Source organism: Cryptomeria japonica, chromosome 3 (assembly GCF_030272615.1).
Source record: "Cryptomeria japonica chromosome 3, Sugi_1.0, whole genome shotgun sequence".
Lineage (NCBI taxonomy): Eukaryota > Viridiplantae > Streptophyta > Pinopsida > Cupressales > Cupressaceae > Cryptomeria > Cryptomeria japonica.
Window position 1 is genome coordinate 766210336 of NC_081407.1, and position 11085 is coordinate 766221420.

General features: G+C 33.9%; 1 long non-coding RNA gene across 1 annotated transcript; it reads right to left on the reverse strand.

The window, feature by feature from the left end:
* Positions 1-9534: 9534 nt before the first annotated feature.
* LOC131874522 (uncharacterized) lies at positions 9535-10783 on the reverse strand. Its single transcript, XR_009371883.1, has 4 exons — positions 10446-10783; positions 10313-10345; positions 9958-10030; positions 9535-9869 (listed from the first exon to the last, which is right to left on the reverse strand). It is a non-coding gene; the product is annotated as an uncharacterized LOC131874522 (long non-coding RNA).
* Positions 10784-11085: the final 302 nt, after the last annotated feature.

Genomic DNA, 11085 nt, shown 5'->3' on the forward strand with positions numbered 1-11085 from the left:
ATATTAACTTCATTTAACAAAAAATTAAGTGATATGCAATAAGATAATTGTATTTTAATCCTAATAGAAGAACGTCACTATGATCTTATTATTCTAATCTTGAAATGATGAATGTCATCTAGCTACCGATATTTTAATTTAGAGGATGCTCTCGTTTGTCCTAATGCATATCCACCTTAATGAAATTAGTCCATTTATTTGCATTATCAAAACTTCAAATGAATTCTATGGCTACTCACATTTAACCTTTCATAAAAGAACTACAACTCATTAGTTGGCTATGCATGAAATCAAATGAAGGGATCTCACTCTATTAATTGTAGTTAATCCTTAATGAATGAATCTCGTCTGATTAACCATACTTTTAATATTTAAGAAAGATATCAATTGTGGGTGGTTACCTTAAACCCAAATGAATGAACTTCATTATATTAAACGCATGAACCTTTTTGGAGGCCTCTTAATGTAATTATGAATTAAAGTGCAATGAATAAATAACCTCTCAATGGCCTCCTAACCACCCAAAGTAAATGAACGCTTCCTAAAATTATAAGATGTCAAACCATTGAACACATACATAATCAAGATCTATGCATTATCTCGTAATTAAGATATTTAGTTTAATGGATCTAATGACGCAAGTTGAGTTAGGTGGTAAGGTTATGTAATCGCATTGGGAAACTCCTTAGGATCGTTTTAGCCTTCCGTTGTGTTATCTAGTTAGAGATAACTTTGAGATAACTTCAATCTATCTTAATATTGTAACTTTTCATTAACGCTCTTAATTATTATTTAAAAAAAAAATATTTACACTCTAATTGAGTGTTTTTAACTTAAACCCTTAGGGGTTTCCTGGCGGGGCATTACACTTGGTATCAGAGCCCAGGTTGCAACACTGGGATCTTTGGTTTCGCTTGTGCCCTTAATTGTTGTGTGCGTGTCTATCTTTATGTTGTATGCTTGTCCACCTTGATGTGAGGGTGTGATTTAACAACCCCTACTTGTGTGTAACGTGGGTGTTCACACTTTGTTTTCACCTTATTGAGGTGGGTGTTTTGGAAATAATTATAGGTGTTTTGTCTACTTATTGAGGTCTTGGTCTTACTTTAAAAGGGAGTCGTAGGTACCTTCATTTTTGATTTATTTTACTCTTTTGACTAATCCATCTGGGTGAGTTGTTAATATCTTGAACCTAAAAGTACGAAATGTGTTTGTTTGTGGTTTTGGCTCTATCTTAATTATTGTCCACTTGAAAGACTAGTGTGGCAAATGTTAATGCTTATTACGTAGTACATTGAGTGATTGTGACTCATCTCCCTCTCTCTCTCTCTAGTAAATTAAAAGGAATGGGTATGTGTAGTTATCTCTTATTTAAGTTTTCTAATTGCAAGAGAGAGGATGATATTTCTTGAGCCTTGTGTGAGCCTTATAACGTTTTTGTGTCTTAGATTGTGAAAGGGATTGGTTTAGGAGTTAATGTTTGGATTAATGATAGAAAGTGGTATGTTGCATTAAGGACTCTCCATGTGCTTGGTAGGAGTAATATAATCAAATTCCATCTTAAGTAAGGTGCAATAAAATGCGTATAGTTGATTTTGTGAAAATTGCTTGATGTGAAAGGAATACCAAAAGAGGACATGTTGTAGTAGCTTCAGGAGTGTATTAATGTGCTCCTCGAAAGATTGTTTCATGTGCTTATTCAACTAGTGTGATTTAGGACCTATTAAGTGACACACCATTTAACTTGCTTTGGATTTAGATAATTGCCTTATTGTGTTTAAGAAAGAGTAAATGAAAGACTTGTTAATTGGTATGCATTAAATGTGTAATATCTAGTAGATAGCTCTTCATTTACCTCCTTTTCGTGTTATGAAATTTCAATGTTAGATTTGATGTATTATTGTATTGTATTGTATTACGAATAGTGATTGTTCTCAAGAAGACTTGTATTACAAAAAAAAATTTGATTGTCTTGAATTCTTGATCGGAAAACTAGAACATTATAGTGCAACAATAATGATTAGAAATGTCATGTTAGGATGCTTTGGCACCTTCCTAAAAGATAGCAAAATGAAAACCATGCAACTCAAATGATAGACTTATATCCGAGCATATGGTGTGATCTTGAAGTTCATGTGTATTCGTAGGGAATAGTTGATTTTCCAACTCTCTCCCTCCTCTTGTCTAAAATATAGGAATTGTGGTTTTTGAAATACTATTTGGAATGCAGTGATTTAAGAAGGAATTTTGTTATAACGCATATGAAATTGTATATTGCTTTGGGCTTCTAATTGAAAGGGGAAAGTTTTTCATCTTGGAAAGAGAAATTGCATAGTTAGTAATGTGAACGAAAATGCTTAGGAAAGATGGAGAAAGATATCAGAATGATGTTATTTCTTTGTGTAAATTTGAATTGTTGAAAATTTCAGTACGTGGATCTAGAGTAAACTTTGTTTGGTGATTCATGTGTGAAGCATAATTAAAACTTCCCTTAACTATATGTTAGCATAATATAAAGTACTCCCCGTAAATGTGACTAAACCAGTAATGGTGCTATTCTGTGTGTGTTGTGAGAAAACCCGTACTTGTTTTGTGTGCCCATGGGATGGTGAAGTAATCAACCATGGGGAATATGTTTGCTTATAAGTATGGGAAACCATACCTATCTATGTGATGTTGCTTATTTGTTTCCTTTACTGAGTGCCAACCCACGGGTTGTTGATAAGTCAGTATGTGAAGGGGTAGTAGTAGAAGTCACCATTCCTTGAATAGTATGAGCAGCGTACGAGTAATGTCAACGCGAAGCAACTTTAGCTTCCCTATTTTGAGGAAAAATATAGTTTTGTAATGAAGCTATAACATAGGTGTACTCAATACTTCCCCTTGTGATGAACCGATTTACGAGGTTCATGTGTGCCAGCCCTATTCCTATCCTTTATTTTGAGCATATAGATGACAGTTTTTGAGCATATTGATGGATTCTATTGGAGCATCTATTGCCTTGTCTTCATGAGAGGCGTGTTATTGTGCTTACATAAGTTGCCAACTGACTAGTGTTGGTAGACTTGTGGGTAGACCTTAGCCATGTATACCTATGGCTTACGGCGAGTATCCTGGGAGGAACATCGCTATGCGGGGTGTGACCAGCGCGTGCCTTATCCGCGAGGTACACTGCCATGCGGGATATGTCCATTGCGTGCTTTGTCCGCTTGGAGTATTTCCATGCCATGCTGAGACACGATGCGGGATGTAGTAGACATTTCCATGCGGCCTACAGCTAGGTATAGGGTAGAGCCATGCCACGTGATGATGTGATGCGGGGTGATGTCGAGGTGCACACCGCCATGCCATGCAGATGTGTGACTTGGCCACACCACATGATGAGCTACTAGGACAGCTAGACGATTGTTCCTTCCTTCCTCGTTGGTGGCTAGCTACTAGTCACGTAGTGATGTAATGTGCAATTATGATTTTCTTTTAATTATTTATTTATTTCTTTGTGGGCCAGCAATTTATTTTACTTTGACCTTGACAGTTTAGCCACGATCTTGCAATCTTGATCTTACTTCATTTGATGTTACAAATCCGGAAATTATTTTCTTGTCTTATTGTTGGAATTGACAATTATTATCTTTACTCTTTTGTACTTGGTGGCTAAACCGGTTTATCCTTGTTGTTTTCGTATGCTGGTCTTGTGTTGCAATGTGAATTCCTCTCCAAGAATGTAGGAGACGGTCTTGGATGAGTGTATACGAGGAAGTAGACACAGTGAACCTTGAGGATGGAGGTATGTGAGGCTGTGAAACAGCTAGGATCCACTACCTACCTATGAGTGGTGACTATCTTTTGGAGGCTAAACAACTTACACAACAAGGGATATTCACGAGGGACTTGTATGGAAGGTAGCACCGCTATGGTGTACCCTAGCACCATCAAGCCCTCGAGTGAGATGTTGGACATTTGTTGATCATGTATTTATTCTGAGAGCAGGCATAGAGATGTGGATCATATATGTTACTTTTGACTGAGCATTAGACATGCTCACATGTGGCCTATTGTGTTGTGCAAACCAGTCTTGTGGATGGATATTATGTGCAATCATGGATTAAATGGTGTTAACTTGTCACTATGTTATGGGGCATAGTCATTGGAAAGGTTCTTGTATGTCTGAAAAGTGTAAACAATTGAGTTCTTACATTGCTCTTATTTGTTGAAAAGTTAACTTGGTTGTAGAAATTGATATTTGAAGCTAGTTCTATGCAATAAAGTTTTGTGAAAGAGATGAATTGGTGAGAGAAATTGACCTTGAGAGAATATTTTCTTGTCATGTTTGATAAATGAGTATGATAACTGTGTCTATATATTTTAAATTGCTTAAATTTGGTGTAATAAAAAAGGAAAAAAGTCTCGTATCCTTACTATGATTGTGTGTAAGTTATAGAATATTTGAAGATGTGAATGATGTTAGATGCATTTTTGTTAATGAATGATGACACTCATAGAGGATTTATGAATAATGATCTAAGATGATGACAAAATAGTCGGTTGTGCAAATTGGTAATTGTTAATTGAGATTAAGGGCTAATAAGTGTTGCAGGACTTCCATTTAGCTTTATGACTTCCAGGAGTAAGTCAGAGCCTAGCGGGGGAGAATGTAATGCCCCTACCCTAGTCGGACTTGTAAAACCTGTTTGACCTTGGTTGGCTTCCTATGTGGCATTCTTGAATGGTAGGTTAACTGTGATGCAATGTGTAGTTTAGATAATATAAATAAATTGTGCATACTTATTATTGTGCTTTTGCATCGTTTCTTGTATAAATGTAATTGTTTCCTAACCCTTGAGATAAATCTTGAGCTAACGCCTTCATTGAATATGTATATGTATATGTATGCTTGTATGAATTCATGGGTGCAGGAGATTGCAGGTACAACACCGCTTAGGGTAAGGTTCATCTCCTTTGGGATTTGCAAGGTTGAGTATGCCTCCTTCATCTTTAGAATTCGGATTTGGTGGTCATATAACTCTTGTCTTGCCTTAACCATGGTTAGGTGAGCATCGTGTGTGGATTCCTGGGGCTTGCTTTTCATTGGGTTGCGTGTCGCAAGATTTGGTGGACTACCTCAGTTTGCATGCCTTGCGTGAGGTAAGTGGAGTTTGCCATCCTAAGTATTTTAATTCAAGTTAATGAGTAGATGTACGCATTAGTAATTTAAAAAATAAAATAAAATAGGTAGATTCTTTTATATGATTAATCGTTGATTTAAAGAGATTGCTTTAATTATTATTGTAGCAAGCTTAAGGTATTTAACTTGGATTAATGTGCTCATTTACGCACTTGTAGTTGGGAAATTAGAATAAATAATACTCTTTCATTAGATTAGCCATTTATTCAAAAGGTCGCTTTATTATGTTATAGCGAGTCAATTTAATAGTTAAATTTAATAATAACAAATTTAATGAGCTATGCGTTTTAGAAAGGAAAGGTTTAAAGTCATTTGAGAAATAGAAATAAATTAATCATTTTTGCATGTTGGAAGAGAAAGGGTAAATTTTATTACTTAAAAAGAAATTATTTCCTTTTTACTTGTATAGTTGATATAATATAAAAAGATTGATTTTTATAAAATTAAATTAATCAAAACGCCTTACCCGGTCAATAGTTCCGAAATATAAATGGAGGCCTAAATCGATATTGAGAGATTAAAATTAGAAATTAAATAAGAAACAGAAGCGTGTTAATTTTACTTAGAATAAAACAAGTTAGATTTATTGAGTAATGGAAAATAATGATTTCCATTCTCGTGTTTCTTTTATTTTCAAAAAAAAAAAATTGCCTAAATTCGAAATTGAAAATTAGGGCAAAAATAGGGTTTCTCATTTTTTAACCTAGTTTGGAAATGTTTTTGGGGGTTCTTTCTTTTGGTCATTTTTTTGGAAAAAAAAGATGTTTTTTTTTGGAGGAGAGATTGGGGATCTTGGACAAAGATGGAGTTTTAGAGCAGCAAATTTGGGAGCTCTTCTTCAAAAATATTCTTCCCGAAATGCATTTTGAGGTAGAAATCTGATCATTAGCTTGACTAAAATGTTTACAAAAAAAAAGGGTTTTGTATTTTTCTTTCTTGCAACATTGGTTTTCAGATTTTCCATTGATGTTTGTGAATGAGTTTTATTGTAGAAATTTGTAAAATGATAGCTATGTTGGATCTTTGTGAGGGAGGTGAGTTTCCTTGTGCCCAAGATTTTTTTAATGGGTGGGTTATTCAACAATTTCTACTACTATTTAGAAACCCTTGGCATTCTGAAAAAAAAAAGGGGAGAAAGAAATGTCTGTGATAGTTTTAAAAAAAATGGGGTTTGCTGGAAATTGTTTAAAGTCTGTGTTTTCTTTTCAGACTGTGTTTTGGTGAGTTATTCTTTTTTAATATTTACATATACTATTTTAAAATATATATATATATATATATATATATATATATATAAAGTAAAATTTGGACTGCACATTTTGGCAGTTTTGGCTGGGTCTGTTCTTTGTTATTTTAACAGAATTTTTTTTTTAAAAAAAGAACAAAAAAAAAATGAAATTTATTATCTCTACCCCCAATACGGCTAGGAGGGAATGGCTTCAATGGTAGCACTGCTACCACCAGTTGGTAGCAGTGCTACCATTGGTAGCGAACTGCTACCAAATGGTAGCAGCGCTACCAGAGGTAGCGGCCTGCTACCATTTGGTAGCAGCGCTACCAATGGTAGTAGGGGCTGCCAAAGGGGGGGGGGGGGGCACATGGTTGTCCACGTGGGTACCTTCCCTCTTTTTTTTGAAAATTAAAAAAAAAAGTTTATTTTATTTAATTTTTAATTATTTTATATAATTTTATTTTTAAAAGAAAAAAAAAAGATATATGTATGTAATATATAAAAAAAAAGGAAGAATTCAGATTAATAAGTGAATTTAAAATTAGTATAAGGGATTTAAATCCAGTCTCCTTGATATTATTTAATTTTAAATTCAGTTTCTTATCTTATTTAATTTCAAATTAGCAAATAATATATTTGGATTTTAGAGAATCAACATTTAGTAAATCCATACTCTAATGCAAGTTTTTAAATTTCATATTGATTACATCATACTCGAGTTAATACTTATTATTAACATGGACTAAATAGTAATGGTGGACTAATACGAATTTTTAAATAAAAGTTAAATTATCAAATCTGTAAACTTGATTGACATTAATGGTTAAAAAAAAAGGGATATGGTAAACTTGCTCGACATTAATGGTAAGACTTGATATGCTAGTGTTTGGTCATAAGTCAGTCAAGCCTCTAGTTAGGGTACCGTCAAACAAGAGGATCTAGGTTTTTTTTTTTTTATGATTCAAATTGACCCGCTTCTAAAAGGGATCACTATGTAATGCTCAATCGAAGTAGATGTTGAATAGTGTGTGTGTTCGCCTAAAGGGCGGAGATGTAAAGGACATGTAAATTTGTAATCTTAACTATATTAAATGTCAGAGGGGTCTTGCAGTTGAGCAGACCCGGAGATGTAGCCCTTAGGGGTGAACTCCGAGATCATATCTGTGTTATGCGATGTTTTAGTTTCCTTTGTTTCATGCTTTAAGTTATCATGTATGGTTGCTATTCATAAGTATATGATGGAAAATTAACGAATTTAAATCAAATGCACAAAATCAGACATCTTGAGGAATGTAGTAAATCAGATTCATAAGACATTGTAAATTATGATTATGGCAAAGTATTTAAAATATGTTAATTAAAGTTGTTATAATGGAAAGAATCTTGCTAGATTACATCGTTGGATTAACTTGTTATTAAGCATGTAAATTGAACAAATGGGTAGGGGAAATAAAGATAGAATTAATGTTATAATTTCTAAGTTGGAATCTAAAGGATGATCAACATATAGGTAATTACTTTTATCTTCTTAAATGAGCAACGCCATGTTAATTATATTCCACTATATTGGATGAATATATTTAGTTATTTATGTTGTAATTATAACCAATAATCCTCACCAGATTAATTTGATAATTGTGTGGACTCAACTAGATATCCATATTATAACCCTTATAAAAAAAAAAGAATCCCTTATGATTGCTAAAATTGAACTAAAATGGGAAATAATTGATTAGTTGTTTATACATTAAATCTTAGTAAAAGTATCTCTCTCATATTAACTTCATTTAACAAAAAAAAAAGTGATATGCAATAAGATAATTGTATTTTAATCCTAATAGAAGAACGTCACTATGATCTTATTATTCTAATCTTGAAATGATGAATGCCATCTAGCTACTGATATTTTAATTTAGAGGATGCTCTCATTTGTCCTAATGCATATCCACCTTAATGAAATTAGTCCATTTATTTGCATTATCAAAACTTCAAATGAATTCTATGGCTACTCACATTTAACCTTTCATAAAAGAACTACAACTCATTAGTTGGCTATGCATGAAATCAAATGAAGGGATCTCACTCTATTAATTGTAGTTAATCCTTAATGAATGAATCTCGTCTGATTAACCATACTTTTAATATTTAAGAAAGATATCAATTGTGGGTGGTTACCTTAAACCCAAATGAATGAACTTCATTATATTAAACGCATGAACCTTTTTGGAGGCCTCTTAATGTAATTATGAATTAAAGTGCAATGAATAAATAACCTCTCAATGGCCTCCTAACCACCCAAAGTAAATGAACGCTTCCTAAAATTATAAGATGTCAAACCATTGAACACATACATAATCAAGATCTATGCATTATCTCGTAATTAAGATATCCAGTTTAATGGATCTAATGACGTAAGTTGAGTTAGGTGGTAAGGTTATGTAATCGCGTTGGGAAACTCCTTAGGATCGTTTTAGCCTTCCGTTGTGTTATCTAGTTAGAGATAACTTTGAGATAACTTCAATCTATCTTAATATTGTAACTTTTCATTAACGCTCTTAATTATTATTTAAAAAAAAAATATTTACACTCTAATTGAGTGTTTTTAACTTAAACCCTTAGGGTTTCCTGGCAGGGCATTACAGTTTCTCTATTGTCCCAATAAAATTCAACTTTTCCTTGGCCTTGCCCTGTCTATCAAGCTTCATTATAAATACTTAAATTAAATCTAAAATTATGATAGGTAGTTTTGAGTCATTTGACAGTTAAAACTTTTCTATATTTGAAGAAACTCTAAATTTTGTTTACAAGATTTAGATCATCTTCTAATGTAAGAAGACCTTATAAAGTTTATCTATATTATTTAATTAAATTGAGTATTGTTTGTTTAAATACCTATATCAATCTCCTGACGGGTTGAATGGTCGTATATTTTGCTTCTAGGAAGAGCTTGTTTTATGTCTATAAGAGTCTCTAGCTGTGTTTGGAGCTGTTCACCTCTAACAAGACATTCATTTTCTTTGGCTCTGTAAAACTTATTGACCATGTTAAGCTGAGAGTCCAGCCTGGAAAAAAATACTCGATCAGTCTCTTGCCCACAAACCAACTCTGTTTGATACACCATCTCCATACCACCGTTACTGTTTTCTCTAATTTCATGATGTACAATCTGTCCATCAATTAACTTCATATGAAAATCAAAGATAAATAGTAAAATATAAGTGTTTTTTATATACATGCGTTTATAAAGCATGTCAAGTTCCATCTTTCTAGATATATTTACCAGAAAAGAAGAAGCAGAAAGTTTATTGGTGACAGGGTGGTCTTCTTTGCTTGCAATCTGCTCTCTAATTTGTTTGATATCCTTCTTGAGCTGCTTGTAATTCACATAAGCATTTATCCACTCTGCAACAAGCTGCGCTTTTAGCTGCTTCTGAAACTTCATTTTCTCACTTCCTGCAAGTCACATCAAATAAATTGATTTTAAAATTTGAGATCTGATTCGTATCAAATACACAGTTGATTTTGAAGGCAGACATCTAACCTTAACAAAGTGGTATTTAAAACCCTAAAGATTTCTAACTGGAATCAACCATCCACTCTGCATATGTCCTCACCTATTATCCACCCATATACAATAATACATAACATCTTAAGAATGTCTCCGGGAGAAAGCCAGAAACAAGCCCACACCCCTAAATTATGCATTGTTTTACAGAAATGAACAGAGGATACTCAATGGTGACTGCATGTAGTTTAGGTTATATAGAGATATTCAGTACTCGTTCTCTGTTACCATTTATACCCAAGTTTAATAAAATATTTTCCCCTCCTATAGTTGTTCAATTCAACTAGTTAAACCGGTCCTGGTGTAGAAGGTAAGAGGGCAAGATGTGTACTCTGCGAAGAAGAAGCGGAAGAGACAACCCCTCCTGTCCTGAGATAACAACACACACTATCAACAATCCATCTGAATAGAACAAAATTGTGTAGAGAGGATCGATTAAAGGAAGTACTTCACAATCTACTTACAAAGCACAGCCCCTCGCCACGTCTAGATGGGTACGCAAAATGTGAAAGCACAGTCAAGGCATGTGGATTATCGAACGAATGCCATCTTGTGCTCGGAATAATAACCTTGCAAGACCCTGCAAGGCACTGACAAAGACCTTGTTTTTGGTGCGTTCTCTCCCGTTGGGAACTGAGAAGACCTCTCCAAACTGCCAGCAACCCTAATCAGCAGGCGCCAAGAATACTGACATCAGCATTTGGCATAAACAATACGCAGCTTTAAGTATGCACATAAGGAAATGGAAAAATATCCAAAAACACAGGTCTTCTTATTGGCTGTTTGCAATCCATTTAATCAGAAGATAAGGAAAGAAGCCTTCGCTATAGTTCCCGGCAGGAACTAACAAGTATAGGTAGCTTAAACTCTTTTATATGCACAACAAGTCTCACCATCAGGACAAGGTAGATTTTGCCATGGATTTGATTAAATTTCTCATTAACTCTTCCAACCTGTCCTTCCATTTCTACACTATTTTGTATTCCAGAAAGATATAAGTCCTCCATAAAAGAGGCACTTATTATAGATTGCAGAATGAATAGAATTTTGCCTTTCTTTTGTTTTAATCTATCCCATTCCCTGCATGTGGTATCAGAGTCAATG